Source organism: Vicia villosa, linkage group LG1, assembly GCF_029867415.1.
Source record: "Vicia villosa cultivar HV-30 ecotype Madison, WI linkage group LG1, Vvil1.0, whole genome shotgun sequence".
NCBI classification, from domain to species: Eukaryota; Viridiplantae; Streptophyta; class Magnoliopsida; order Fabales; family Fabaceae; genus Vicia; species Vicia villosa.
The window spans coordinates 193,151,667-193,168,523 of NC_081180.1; positions in this window are offsets into that span (position 1 = coordinate 193,151,667).

Consider the following 16,857-nt stretch of genomic DNA (forward strand, 5'->3'; position numbering starts at 1 on the left):
CACCTCAATTCATTAGAAGCAACCGGTTGCTTAACACTTTCAACCTCTTGATCAACCTCATTTTCAATAACGTCTTTCGTAGCACCTACATCAACAATATCATTATGATTTAAAACATTATCAACATTCAAATCCATACCTTGATTTTCAATTGGAATATCTTTAAAAATGATAGGGGTAGAAGAAATGGTAGTTTAGTCCATATCAACAATTTCTTCGTCTTCAAAATTCAGATCTTTATTCTCAACTTTGTTGTTAACCTCAATAGTATAATCCTCTATAAATACGACATCACGACTATGAATAAGCTTTCATTGAACCGGATCAAATAATCGATACCCAAACTCATTAATCCCATACCCAACAAACACACATTTCTTCGGCTTCTCATCCAATTTCAATCTCTCATCCTTCGAAATATGCACATAAGTTATGCACCCAAACACCCGAAGATGGTCGTAAGAAATATATTTACCACTCAAAACATGATTTGGAACATAAAACTTCAATGGAACACATGGAGTGAGGTTTAAAATATGTACAAATGTGATCAATGCTTCTCCCCAAATGTATTTCGGTAACTTTGATTAAGAAAGTAAACATCTCACCCTTTCCATCAAAATTCTATTCATTATTTCGGTTAACCCATTCAATTGTGGTGTCTTTGGAGGAGACTTTTGATGACGTATACCTTGATCTTGACATAATACTTGTCGAAGGGTCCAACATACTCTCCCCTGTTATTGGTTCGGATTCACTTTTCTCTTTTAATTGATGCTTGAAATGACTTAAAGATATCTAACACTTAATTTTTTTTCTTAAAGGTATAAGCCCATGCTTTCCGAGAATAATCATCAATGGAATTCACAAAGTAATAAGCACTATCAAGTGGCCGTGTCTTCATCGAACCACACACATCAGAATGTACTAAATTCAACACTTATGATTTCGTCTTTGGTTTGGATGACGTAACGGAAACCTTCCTTTTCATACTCGTCAAACAATGCAAACACTTTCTCAACTTTGCATTGGAAACACAATACTACACATTCTTCTTTGCAAAAATGCTCAAACCTTTTTTACTCATATTGTAACACCCCGATTTTCGCTATTCAATGATTTAGTGTTATTTTGATATTTTGTTGATTTATTGGATGAATTTTCTTTGATGTTATATGATGATTGTGGTATCGGAGAGTATGTATCCTTAAAATGGAGGGTAGTGCCTTTGAATTAAAAGTTGCATAATTAAATAAATAAAATTAGTTCTAATCATTCATTTGATTTAATTTAGGGTTAATAGCACTTCAACCCCCTGTAATGTTAGCGAATTTTGTTTTTCCCCCTCCCTACCTTTTGGCAACGTTTTTTTTAAAAAAACCGTTGCCAAAACCTGCCTTTGGCAACGGTAGGGGGTAACCCAAAACACGCTCATATTACAAGGGGGGAAAAGTACTATTAACCCTTTAATTTATTAGAAAATTAGATGATTTAATATGACTGAAATAAGAATTATTATTGAGGTCTAATAAAAATAATAATAATAAGAGAGTAAATGAGTAAATAGTTAGTGGGCCTATGTTGTGTTAGCATGAGGAATAGTGGGGGTGTGTTTATTAAGCCCATTAGTGAAGTTAAAAGTTAGTAAGGAGTTAAATAAAAATAAGTAAGAAAATAGAATGGAAAATAGAGAATTTGGAGAGAACGTGAAAAGAGAAGTTTTTCGTGAAATAGAAGAAGAGGCACAAAGAGGCTAGGGCAAGGATTCCATTGAAAGAGTATAGAACCTTCAATCCAAGGTAAGGGTGGGGCTCTTACTCTATAAGATTTGGTATGATGATTTGTATGTAGGAATGAGTTTTGGAGTTTTATTGATAACTTAGGTTTGGAAGGGGAATTATATGAAATTAATAAAATCGATGCATGTTTATAATAATTCTTGTTGCAATGTGTTGTATGGATATTGTATGGCTTATATTGTATGAATTATGGCTTTGTTGTTGTGTTTTGTAAAAATTCTTATTTTGACCGCAAAACGAAGAATCCTATGAAATTGATGAAATTGATGTTTGTTAGTGATGATTCTTGTTGATATATGTTGTATATGTTTTGTAGAACTTATATTGCATGAATTTCAATGTTGTTGTTATGTTTCGCAAAAATTCATATTTTGACCGTAAAACAAAGAATTATATGAAATTGATGTATTTAGTGATGATTCTTGTTGATATATGTTGTATATGTGTTGTAGAACTTATATTGCCTGAATTTTTATATTGTTGTTGTGTTTCGTAAAAATTCGTATTTTCATCGTAAAATGTATAATTCTATGAAATTGATGTATGTTAGTGACGATTCTTGTTGATATGGCTTGTATACGTGTTGTAGAATTTATATTGCATGAATTGTGATGTTGTTGTTGTGTTTCGTAAAAATTCGTATTTTGACCGTAAAATGAATAATTCTATGAAATTGATGTATGTTAGTGACGATTCTTGTTGATATGGCTTGTATACGTGTTGTAGAATTTATATTGCATGAATTGTGATGTTGTTGTTGTGTTTCGTAAAAAATCGTATTTTGACCGTAAAATGAAGAATTCTATGAAATTGATGAAATTGATGTATGTTAGTGACGACTCTTGTTGATATGTGTTGTAGAACTTATATTGCATGAATTGTGATGTGTTAGAACATAGTTTGGTTCTAATTATATTTTAGTGATTTAATGATAACAAGCAAACAAATTTTGTATAAAGCAAACATGGTACTCTAATCATATGGTTCTAATTTTAGAAGATGTACCAGTACCAGCAATTACCAGCAATCAGAACTTGAAGAATCAGAACTTAAAGCTAGAGAAACTTCTGATACCGCATGCTCCAAACATATCTATCGCAGAAGTTGAAGAACAAGGCTGAACAGAAGATTATAAGGAATTATTCAAGTTAACACCGCTGAAAAGCAACTTCTAATACCGCACGCTGAAAACATATCCAAAACAGAAGTTGAAGAACAAAGACTGAACAGAAGTTTACGCAAATTTATTCAAATTAAACCGTTGAAGACATAATCATTAGCAAAATGGTTGCAACACTCCAAAAGCATAATTTCCAAGGTTGATTGAAGAAGTTATCCACATGTAAATTCTTGGAGAAAGCAAAAGCAAAGACAACACGCAAACCATTTAATGTTGAATGCAAGCTTTGGAGATAACGGTCAAAACTTCTGAAGCCATATATACTCATGATCTTTTGAAGAACAAATACAACACAACGAGTGAAATAGAAGAAAACAAGAAAGAACACTCAAGAACGCTGCAACTCTGAAAAATCATCAATTGTGAAGAAAAACTCTCTGAAGCTAAATTCTCTAATTCAAATTCTGAGTTCATCATTGTGTACTTAATCTTAGTGAAATATCACAGTGGCGATTACAACATTTTAGAAGAAAAACTATACACTATCACCAGAAGTTACGTGGTAACTTAGTCCTTGAGAGACCAGTTGGGTCAGAAGTCTCAAGAAGTCTAGGACTAGTTGAGTCTTAGAAGATTGGTTAGTCACAAGCAGTGGGCTTGTGCGGGATCGTTAGTCACTAGCAGTTTGGCTCGTGGATTGTATTGTGAGTCACGACAGTTGGTTGTGCAAGTGTAATCAGGTTGTGATTATAGTGGATTAAGACCTCGGTTGATAGAGATGGTTACAATCATTGATAGGAAAATAGCAAGTGTACTATTTTTGCCTATTGTAGTGATAAAAGGAGTTTTCTCCGAATGTCGATCTCAAGGACTGCTTGAGGATATAGAGTTGGAATATGATTTCAATTAAACAAAAGGTCACTGGTAAATGGTTTGGTTTATAAGAAAATGATTAAAATATGTAATTCAGACTAGCGAATAAATGAGTTAAACGAATAACAGATATGAGTAATATGCTAAAGGTAGGTGAATGATTATGCCTGCAATAATTTCGACTTATCAGTGCAATAATATACTTCACAGCAATTGATTACCGGTTCTCTAGAGCATCTAAGCCTAAATCCTTAGTCAGAAGATCTTTGAACACATACCCTAACTTCTATGTCCATAGTCAATTACGGTAATCATCAAGCATTCAAATATCGAGAATTTTTCGGTCAAGATAAAATATTTCTAGTCCTAGATAATATTTATTATCCAATGTTCTTATTCAGGTCGATAAACAAAAGTTGCCCAGCTTAATATTTATAAAAACTCATAATCCGTTTTTCCGACGGTGTACTCATTAAGAACGATAACAAGAACAAATCAATTTAACAATGAATAACAAAAATTAATGCATTGACAAATACGAATTCATTACATTCAGAATCAGGGTCACCCCCTTAGAAAAAGGGGGTTTAGCTACTCATAATCAAAAACAAAGCAATGAAAAGAATTGTTGTCATTACAAAATCTGTGGAGGAATCAATCTTCAATTGTGTAAACTCTTGAATGATGTGAAACCCTTGCCAAATTTTGAGTTCTCCAGCGCTCTGAACGTGTCTTTGCAGTCAAAAATCGTCCAACCCGGTGAAATTCGCAATACTGGTTTATATAGGTCTGAGATGGGCAACATTTTGGGCCTCATACGCGTATGATATTCCCTATACGCGTATGGGCAGAGTCAATTTTGCACATGATTTCAAAAAAACGCGTATGAGACGCGTATAGGCTAGGGGGCATACGCGTATGACATTCCCATACGCGTATGAGTAGACTTGTTTTTTGCCTTGGACTTTAAGGAACGCGTATGGGACTTGTGGCTGATTGAGCCATACGCGTATCAGAAGGGCCATACGCGTATGGGCTGCCTTGACCACGATTTTCTTCCTTTCTTGCTTGCTTGTCCCAGCTTTTGTGCTCCTGATCTTGGACATCCATGCTCATAAACCTGAAATCACTAATTATACCAAAAAGAGCGTAAAAAGAAACTAGAAAGAGATTGCCTTAAGCAAAATACTTTTTACTGAAAAGAACATAGATAACTTAAAATCGCGTGTTAAATCAAACAGTTTACCTGAATTCTTACTTTTTAAATGGTGAAATACTAACAAAAATGGTGACTGATCAATCATCCAGAAGATGCAGGTGAAAAGATAGCAAGGAAGAACATGGATGATAAACAGAAGAAGGAATTCAAGAATCATCATAAAGCCAGAATTATCTTGCTGAGTGCTATCTCTCAGGCAGAATATGAAAAAATCACCAACAGAGATACAACACATGATATATTTAAGTCACTCAAGATGACTCGTGAAGGAAATGCTCAAGTCAAAGAAACAAAAGCTCTAGCTTTAATCTAGAAGTATGAAGCCTTCAAGATGGAAGAGGACGAGACTATCGAAGCCATGTTCTCAAGATTTCAAACCTTAACAGTTGGTCTAAGAGTTCTAAACAAAGGATACACCAAAGCTGATCATGTAAAGAAAATTATCAGAAGTCTACCAAGAAGATGGGGGCCAATGGTTACAGCATTCAAAGTTGCAAAGAATCTTGATGAAGTATCCCTTGAAGAACTCATCAGTGCACTAAGAGGCCATGAGATTGAGCTTGATGCAAATGAGCCTCAAAAGAAAGGTAAGTCTATGACTCTTAATTCCGTTAAAAAATCTGAAACTAATGCTTTGTAGGCTAAGGAAGAATTCTTAAGTGAGTCCAGATCAGAGGAAGAAGATGAGTTGTCTCTTCTATCCAGAAGAGTAAGTCAACTCGGGAGGAACAAGCAAAGGAAGTTCAAAAACTACAAAAGACCAGAATATAAAAGAGAAACATCTGAATACAGAAGGCCTAGCAGAAGAAGTGGTGTGTGCTATGAATGCAACGAACTAGGACACTTCAAAAGTGAATGTCCTAAACAGCAAAAAGAAAGGCCTAAGAAAAGATCTGAAAGGAAGAAAAGTCTGATGGCTACTTGGGATGATTCTGAATCATTTGAAGACGAATACAACTCAGAAGATGAACATGCCAACATAGCATACATGGCCACCGCAGAAAATGACTCAGACTCAGAAGGTGAATCAAACGAGGTATTTTTTGAACTTACTAGAAAAGAACTTGAAGAAAGCTTATTAGAACTTTTAGAAAGACATAATAGATTAAGAACAAAATTTAAAAGGCTAAAGATTGAACTGTTAACTGAAACAAAGAAACTTAAACAAGAAAATTATGAACTTAAAGTTAACACTACACAACTAATAGAGGAAAAGGAAACAAAGATTCTTAATTCAAATAGCACCTTAAAATCTGATATTCTGAAAGAATATGATGATAGTTTTCAAAAAAATTCTTGTTAAAAGCATAAACAGAAGGAAAATGGCCTCAGTGATTTATGGTGTTAGTAGAAGCAATCGAAATGGAATTGGCTACGAAACACCTCAGGGTAAGGATCCATATATACCTAAATCAGTTGATGACATGAAAATAAAATATAAACCTTTGCACACACAGTTTAACTATGGTCACACTCATAATATTAAATATACATCTACTCTGAAAACTATTGTGCTAGACCTAAGCTAAGACAAAGCTTCAGGCACACTAACATCAAAGGACCCAAAAAGATATGGGTACCTAAGAAGAAAATTGTCTATGTTGCAGATGCCTTTAGCAGTGAAGTCAAAACACCAGTCATGGTACCTGGACTCTGGATGCTCGGGTCACATGACGGGAAGAAGGTCTATGTTCCAAAGCTTGGAACTTAAATCCGGCATAGACGTCAGATTTGGAGGGAACCAAAAGGGAAAGATCATTGGATCAGGAACTATTGGTAATGGTAACTCTCCCTATATAACTAATGTTTTACTTGTTGAAGGATTAGCTCATAATTTGTTGTCCATTAGTCAACTAAGTGATAATGGTTATGATATAGTCTTTAATCAAAAATCATGCAAGGCTGAAAGTTAGAAAGACGAATCAATTCTTTTTACTGGTAAAAGAAAGAATAACATTTATAAGATTAATCTTTCTGATCTTAAATCTCAGAAAGTGACTTTTCTTCTGTTTGTAAATAATGAGCAATGGATTAGGCACAGAATATTGGGACACGTTAGCTTGAGGAGATTATCTCAACTAACAAACTCAACTTAGTAAGAGGACTGCCCAATTTAAAGTTCAACTCAGATGCTCTTTGTGAAGCATGTTAGAAGGGGAAGTTCTCAAAATCCTCTTTCAAATCTAAAAATGTTATTTCTTATTCAAGACCTTTAGAACTTCTACATATTGATTTATTTGGTCCAGTGAAAACAGCATCTATAAGAGGTAAGAAATAAGGTTTAGTCATTGTAGATGACTACCGCAGATGGACATGGGTAAAATTCTTAAAACATAAAGATGAAACGCATACTGTTTCCTTTGACTTCTGTAATCAAATACAAAATGAAAAAGAATCTAAAATTATTAAGGTCAGAAGTGATCATGGAGGAGAATTTGAGAATCATCTCTTTGAGAAGTTCTTCAAAGAAAATGGAATCTCTCACAACTTCTCCTGTCCTAAAACACCTCAGCAGAATGGGGTTGTAGAACGTAAAAACAGAACATTACAAGAAATGGCAAGGACAATGATCAATGAAGCCAATTTGGCTAAGCACTTCTGGGCAGAAGCAGTAAACAGTGCATGCTATATTCAAAATAGAGTGTCCATAAGACCTATTCTGGATAAGACCCCTTATGAACTATGGAAGAATAGGAAACCTAACATTTCATATTTTCACCCATTTGGTTGTACTTATTTTATTCTTAATACTAAAGAACATCTGAACAAGTTTGATTCTAAGGCTCAAAAGTGTTTTCTGCTAGGATATTCTAAACGCTCAAAAGGCTACAGAGTACATAACACAGAGACATTAATAGTTGAAGAATAAATCAATATCAGATTTGATGATAAGCCTGGCCATCAAAAGCCAAAGAAAATTGAAAATTTTGCAGATACAGAAGAACAACCTTTAAATCTTGATGATTCAGAAGACAGAGATACATCAGAAATCACATCAACCATGGAGAACATGAGAACTTCTAAAGAAAACTCTCAGAAAAGATTTCCAAGACTAACTACACATCATTCAGAAGATGTTATCCTGGGCAAGAAAGATGATCCTATCAGAACTAGAGCATACCTAAGAAATAATGAAAATTCATTATTTGGATTAGTATCAATCATAGAGCCAACTTCAGTAGATGAAGCACTTCAAGACACATATTGGATTATTGCTATGCAAGAAGAGCTAAATCAATTCACCAGGAATGATGTATGGGATTGTCGCGCGCTCGGTTTTTTGCCATACCTCTCGCGGAGAGATACGCGAACTAACTCTTTTTTGTTTCTGCTTTTGTGTTTGAAAATCAGAGAGTCGCCACCGACCTTTTATTTTATCCAATTAAGGAAAGGTTTATAAAAGAAACAAAAAAAAGACCTTTAAGAAATTCTGGGTAAGGGGGTAGGTTATACAAAGGGAAGGTGTTAGCACCCTTTGTATCCATGGTTATCCATGGGCTCTTTAATTTGCTTAGCTCACTTGTTTTCAATTACTTTTCGATTGCCTTGAAATGCTCGTATGTGGTTCCAAATACCTTTGTAAATTGACTTTGTAATGATCCTTGTGCGGATGTATACAAAGTGTTTTTATCTTTCAAAAGATGTTTTTTGAAAAAAGAACGTTAACTTCGTAATGATCCTCGTTTGGATATATACAAAGTATTGTCTTTTTTTGAAAGTTTTATTTTGAAAAACAATGATATATGAGAGATTTGTTTGTTTTGATTTGAGCAAGCAAATTAGGAGATTTACCCTGAGTTATAAGGTCTTTATCCTATTTCCTTTAAAAATCTATCCTTTCACCGGATATAAACAAAAGTTCGATTTTGCGTTTGAAATAATAGAATTTGATTTTGATTTTGAAAAGAATGAGAAAGGGATTACCCTAAGAGGTGCAAGTGTGATTGTGTTTGGATTCAGATATTTTATCTTTGAAGTTAGTGATCTAACGATTCAATTTTATCTTTGGCATACACGCAGTTTATATGTGCTGGAATTTAAAATGCGGAAATGTAAAATGCGGAAAGTAAATCTACGCTATTACATCGATTGTGCGGGAAATGTAAACTACGCTATTTACATGAATTTGACAACCTATACATTTATCTAGGAATTTAAATTGCAAGAAATATAAAAGAAATGTTTTTGGATTTTTATGATTGATTTTAATTATAATTAATGCATGATTAATTAAATTAAAATGAGGAAAAAAGATGAAAATAAATTTCAAACCTAAAAATTAAGTTCAAAATATGTTCAAAAATGCTTGTTAATTAAATTTAAAACAAAACTAATTTTTTTTTTGTTTTTTTTGAAATTTGATTTGAAATCTATTAAGTTAATTAATACATAATTATATAAATAATTACACAAATAGTTAAAACTTGAAGAGAAAATTATTCAAAATATGTACAAAATTAGTTTATAATATATAAACAATATTTAATATAAAGAACAAATTTTTTTATGATTTTTGATTGGGTGAAAATAATTAAAAGATAAATATATGCATATTATCTAATTAATTACACAAAATATTCAAACTATGAAGAAAAATAAAATATTTTTATATCAGAAAATAAAATATTATTTTAGAAACTTAAAAATATTTTTTGTGTATTTTTTGGATTTTTAAAACTATTTTTAATTAATTTAACAAAGAAATTAAAATAAAATAGAAAATAAAAAGCTGAATGATCAGGTGTGGTATTTAAATGAGGACCATGGTAAGGATGAGTGTTTTGATGCGTTGGATTGAGAGTTTAATGAGATCAGACGGCCCAGATATTGAGGTCACATGGAAAGATGATGTAAAGCGCACATGGGAACCCAGAATTCAAAAACACTGGCGCGCGCGTTCTATCCAATGAGGTGAGGACACCTCATCGTCTTCAACCTCCAGCCAGCACCTTTAATAACGTTTTTGTAATAAAAGCGATGTAATAGATACCTTCTAAACCTGCAAAATAGCGAATAGGGTCAAACATGAATATAAATTTGGCGCGACATGCCCATTCGATTCGTCTCAATCTACTGAATTCAACCATGCCCTTAATTTGTCCTATTTTTGGTTCTAACGAAAAACCCTAAATTTGAACTAAGAAACCCTAAAATGGTAGTTTCGTGTAAAGGCTCCCAAACTTTAATTAAATGTCCAGAAATGATCAGGACATTAAGCTAAGTTCAAATATATGTCTACATCTTGTTAAACATGCCTGAATGATCAGATACGAGTTGGTTTTATTTTGAATAAATCGTGACCTGTAGTGCTTAGTTCAGTGGGTTTCAAGGCTGGGAAATGATTGGAATAGTTTCAGTGATACTTGAGGAAGGTGTTTGAATGTTTAGTTTGTATTGAAACTGACTTGAATTCAAAATTCGAATTTGGAATTTCTTTGAAAAATTTAAGTGATTACAAGTATGGTTACAAGCATAGATTCTCTTCTGAATTCGTGGTTTTTTATTTGTGAAGTACTCTAAGCTATTTATAAGCTATGTTGTGCTTAGAATTGAAGCCAAGAAGCCTTTGGTTGCCTTTGTTGAATTCTTGATTTTTTTATATTAAAACCTTTGAATTGTTGACCAAGTCTTGCTTCTCTTCAATGCTCTTGCCTTGTACCTCAATCTTCTGCAGAAAATTAAAGATTCTTGGATGACTCATGCTTAGAAACTAAGCTATCCATTATCCTTCCATTTTCCATTTTCATTTAATCTTAAAATAGGATAAAATTAAACCAAAAATGGATAAAAATGGTGTGGGCTTTGTCTTGGTCGTGGGAGGCCCATAATATCATGGCAAACATGTTTGAACCATGAAAACTTGGCCCCATTTGGAAAAAAATACATTTTTGAGCAATGTTGGTTTTATGCATTTTCCCAAAATTTAGCCAACTTCAACAAGGTGTAAGTCCCTCAATTTTTGTCATATGAAGGAGATCTTGCACTTTTTGGAAACCTCAAAGAGTCCTCTAACCAATGTCTTTGGTCTCATGTCAAAATGATTTTTGATGCTCCTTGTGTGTCCTTTTGAAAAAAGTGTCTTTTTGTTGACTTTGAAAATGACCTGTAATGTCTTTGTTCATATTTTTCAAATGGTGAATGTAATGACCATGGGATCGAATGCATTTGAAAGATAATTGAATTTCCTTCAAAATGAGCTTTAGTTTGAACTTTTTGGATGAAGGATGAGAGAGTTATGACCAGTCAAAGTTCAGTTTACTTTTTAGGAGAAAACCCTAATTTTGAATCTTAGGGTTTTGTTGATTTTTTATCTTTCCTTGATGAATTATGATCATCCAATGATCAAATGATGAATCCTTTGACAAAATATGGATGTTGACAAAAAAATTCATTTTTGACTGTCTGTTGTCTTTTTGGTCAAACGGGTCGTCTGTTGACTGTTTGAGCTGCTGACGGTGCGTCTGAGTGAATTGAAGTCTGAAAATTTGTATGATGGTACTTTGAGATATATGGAGTTCCATGAAATCCATTTGAGGTCTCAAAAACTTGTTTCTCCTGAAAAAACAAGAAACCCTAATCAGGGACTGTTTGTGTAGGAGACAGTTAAGCGTACCTGATTTTTGTGCAGTGCTGAGTCTCTGCTAATCATGTGATATTCAGAAGACTTCTAGGACAAAATTCTTGGAATTTTGAAATGCAAAATTTTGATTTGATTGATGGTACAAAACACAGAGAATTGTACTGTCAGCAGTTTGACTGTCAACTGACTATTCAGGCATGTAACAGTTAGAGTGAAAAATCAACAGTCAAAGTTAATTTTCTTTTTGTTGTTTTTGTTTTATGTGAAAGATGAAAGTTTATTTACATGACTTGTTAAAAAACACAGACATAATAAATAATTATTATTTACTGTACGCGAGCAAAATTACCGATAATAACCCTAAAAATCATTTAATGCACAGAAACATAAATATTTGACTGGCAGAAAACTCACAAAATATTATCTGAATAATTAAGCAACAATATGACAAATAGTACAACATTTAATACTGACAGTACAAACATTACATACTATAATGAACGGTACGACGAGTAAACGGTACATTTAAGAAAATAAGAGATACGGCAAACTTTAAGAATGACGGTTAATAACCCATGCTATGACCAACAGAAAATAGATGATCGGGAGTGTAACCATCGCGGGTCCACATTTTTCAGGACTATGCAGACAGAAGAAGGACATGATCACCGTAGCAATGGTGATGACCATAAGAAAACACGTTTCCATCCGCTTCGCCATTTTGCCGGGGAGGAAGAGAGAATGGATATGAAGTAGAAATTTGAGAAATGATTTAGAATTTGATGTGAGATTTTATGGAAAAAATGAGAGGTATTTATAGAATGAAAAGAAGGATAGAGACGTTGGGGAATGAAGTGATTCCGTACAAAAGGAAAATTTGAGTGGAAGTAAGATTTGAAAGAAAGTGTATGATAGTGTTGGGAAAAAGAGAGATGTGTAGAATAAAGTTAAGATTTGATTTTTGAAAATGAGATTTGAAAAGAGATTTCGAAAATAATGGAATATAGTACAAAAGTTAGTGGGAAACAAAAATTAGTAATAATTTACTTGTTTACCAGTACAGTCTGAATCCCGGACTCTGCGCCTGCAAAAGATTTAATTCTGTACCAATTGCGTCAGTACTATTTATCTGTAAACAAATATCAAATAAATAGCGTGTGTGAAGCAATAAACAGTACTTGGCGTTTGCGTAAGAATAAATTCAACAGCAAGCAAAAATACTGTATAAGAAAAAATTCTAAAAATCAAGTATTCATAAATCAGGATGTGAAAATCCAAGATTATATGAAACTCTTAATTTTTAGATTGAAGTTTTCTTAAAAAAAGATGCGGGAAAATTTTGGGGTATAACAGTTGCCCCTATTCAATCTTCTTAAACCTGAAGAGATTGTCTGAAATCTGAAGGTGGAAGATGATTGAATATTTTAGATGCCCTGAAAATTTGCACTTACCTCCATCGGGAGTGATGTTGGAATTTGTCTTTGAATGTTGTCTGAGAAATGTGGTTGGAAGATTGAAACATTACCTGGGATGGGCTTTCAGATGCCCCCTGGCAAATGTGTTTGATGGTTTGTTCATCAGAATGAATCCATTGATTATATCTTGATGAAGGATTTGAAAGTCTTTGTGTTGACTGTTTCGGAACCGTCCAAGGTTACCGCTTTAAGTCTAGGAGGATGATTGTTATGGAACTGTCCAAAGTTTTTCCGCTTTAGATTTTGAAAGTTGGTCGTTGTGGAACCGTCTGAGGTATCAGCTTTAGATCTTCGATGGTAGATCGTTCTGGAACCGTCTGAGGTATCAGCTTTAGATCTTCGATGGTAGATCGTTCTGGAACCGTCTGAGGTATCAGCTTTAGATCTTTGATGGTAGATCGTTCTGGAACCGTCTGAGGTATCATCTTTAGATCTTCGATGGTAGATCGTTCTGGAACCGTCTGAGGTATCAGCTTTAGATCTTCGATGGTAGATCGTTCTGGAACCGTCTGAGGTATCAGCTTTAGATCTGCGTTGCTTGTTTTTTGAGTTGATAAGTAATTTGAAAAGGAGAGATCTCTTCAGAATGAATCCTTGGCTTGATTATGTCTGAGAGGACTGCTTATTTGAATAGAGTTCAAGGGGAACACTGTATGTGATTGAGAACATCTTTGTTGAAGACATCCGTCTTCCTGAAAAATCAAGTTAGTGATATGCAATGGCATGATGTATGTAATGCATGAGATTCTCTAACTAAAGGAGAAATATGCATGTTATGTATGCGTTTGTCATGAAATATTATATGCTGTGTATGAATATGCGTATGACGTATGATGTATGATGTATGATGTATGATGTATGATATATGATGTATGATTGGGAAAGTAAATCCCAGCTAGTCAGTCATCTGGAGATGAAGGTATTGTGATTGTTGATGATCTTTTGAGTGGGAATGAGGAAGATGCATAATCCTCCGATGCACTATTTGACCAAGTCCTGGTGTGGAGACCACACCTTCTGGAGATAGTAATCTGGAACAGCCCTGCTGGGGGATAAGATTTCTCGAATCACTTCGTTTGGAGAGAAAAATCTTATCGAGGAATTTGCTGAGAAGTGCATTTCTCTTGGGGATTTTCTTCTGATGCTGGTTTCGGGATGATGTCCAAATGATTGGGACATTACCTGAATGTTGTTCCTGTTTTTCCTGGTAAACATCAATCATATTCAAATGCACATGTTCATTCAAAATTATCATTGGGACGTTTATGTATTCAAAACAGAAAAAAGTGAAAATGTTGATTTTGAGCCTAAGCTGCATTGATTTTTGAAAAAGAGCCATGATAGGCTGATTAGTTCAAGGAAACAAAAATCCTAGTAGTAGGAAATTGTCATAAAGCTTTGGAAAATATTTATAAAGATAAATAGCTATGTGAAAACAATCCAGTCAAGTTTCAATTCTGCTATTGCCAATCTGTCTTCGAACATCTCATCCCTCGCTTGTTGGAAGAAAGTAATTGGACTGTTCGGTGTCTTTGATGTGTTGAATCTTGAAGGTGAAAAGGCAGCTATACAGAACATAGTTGTACGCTTTATTCCCTAACTTTTGCCTAGGCTGCCTTTTCAGGTTTTCAGCCTACCAGGATAGTATTATTTAGTCTCTAATTTTTGCCTGGACCGCCCTTTCGGGTTTTCAATCCACCGAGACGCTCATTTTTTTCCTAAGTTGCCCTTTCAGGTTTTCAACTTAGCGACCTTTTCTTTTCAAGTGAAGTATTTTTTGACTATGTCCGCATTCACAGGGTGTGGGAAATCCTCGCCATCCATGGTGGTAAGCAACATGGCACCGCCGGAGAATATTTTCTTGATTACAAATGGTCCCTCATAAGTGGGAGCCCATTTGCCCCTGGGATCACCTAGTGGTAAGATGATGCGTTTGACAACCAAGCCACCAGTTTGGTATGCTTGACTTTTGACTTTTTTTGTTGAAGGCTTTGATCATGCGCTTCTGGTACAATTGACCATAACAAATAGCTGCGAGCCTTTTCTCATCAAGCAAGTTTATCTGGTCTAACCGGGTCTGAATCCAATCGTCTTCGTCTAGATCGGCTTCTTTCATAATCCTTAGGGAAGGGATTTGAATTTCAATTGGAAGAACTGCCTCCATACCATAGACTAAGGAGAATGGAGTTGCCCCTGTTGAAGTACGCGCAGATGTGCGATAACCATGAAGAGCAAAAGGTAACATCTCATGCCAGTCTTTGTAGGTTACTGTCATCTTTTGTATGATTTTCTTGATGTTTTTATTGGCAGCTTCCACTGCGCCATTCATCTTTGGTCGATATGGAGAAGAATTATGATGTTTGATCTGGAATTGTGTGCAGAGTTCAGTAATCATTCTGTTGTTTAGATTTGTGCCATTGTCCGTGATGATCCTTTCGGGAATGCCATACCGACAAATGAGATTGTGCTTGATAAATCGGGCCACAACATTTTTGGTGACAGAAGCAAAAGAAGCTGCTTCTACCCATTTAGTGAAGTAATCAATAGCGACCAGGATAAAGCAATGTCCGTTGGAGGCAGTAGGCTTGATTTCTCCAATCATATCAATACCCCACATTGCAAAAGGCCAAGGAGCTGTCAGGACGTTTAATGGGACTGGAGGTACATGTACCTTGTCTGCATATATCTGACATTTGTGACAGGTTCGGGAATGATGACGACAGTCCGTCTCCATGGTAGACCAGTAATAACCTGCTCTGAGGATCTTTTTAGCCATTGTATGTCCACTTGAATGAGTACCAAAGGCACCATCGTGTATGTCTTCCATAATCTGTTCTGCTTCCTTCTTGTTTACACAACGAAGTAAAGTCGAGTCATGGTTGCGTTTGTATAGGGTTCCATTACTTAGAAAGAATTTGGCGGCAAACCTCCTTAGAAACTTTCTGTCGTTGATGGACGCCCCTTCAGGGTACTCCTGAGTTTCGAGATATCTTTTTACTTCATGGAACCATGGTTTTTCTCCCGTTCCTTCGGCATTGATCTCATTGCTGTAGGATGGTTCATCTTGTCTGTAAATGGTGATCGTCGGTGCCTCATTGTCCCAACTGACTTTGAACATGGATGACATGGTAGCCAAGGCATCAGCTAGTTGATTTTCCCCGCGTGGGATGTGTTCAAAAGTGATTTCTTCGAAATAAGGAATCAGACTCAGCACATATTCTTTGTAAGGAATTAGATTCTGGTGCTTCGTGTCCCATTCCTCTTTGACTTGGTAAATTACCAAGGCCGAGTCTCCGTAGACCTTCAGGAACTTGATTCTTAGATCGATTGCAGCTTTGAGACCCAGAATACATGCTTCGTACTCGGCTATATTGTTAGTGCAGTTGAAGCATAATCTGGCAGTGAATGGTGTATAACCTCCTGCAGGAGAAATGATCACAGCTCCGATGCCATTGCCAAGTGCGTTAGAAGCTCCGTCAAAAACCATAGTCCACCGGGATCCTGGCTCGGGTCCTTCTTCTGGTCCTGGTTGTTTGTAGTCATTGACTAGCATAATGTCCTCGTCTGGGAAGTCAAAGTTCAATGCTTGATAATCATCCACTGCTTGATGAGCCAGATGATCAACTACCACACTTCCTTTGATTGCTTTTTGTGAAGTGTATTGAATGTCATATTCTGTTAGGATCATTTGCCATCTTGCTATTCTTCCAGAGAGAGCAGGTTTTTCGAACACGTACTTGATAGGATCCATTTTGGAGATTAGGAAAGTGGTGTGATTTAGCATATACTGT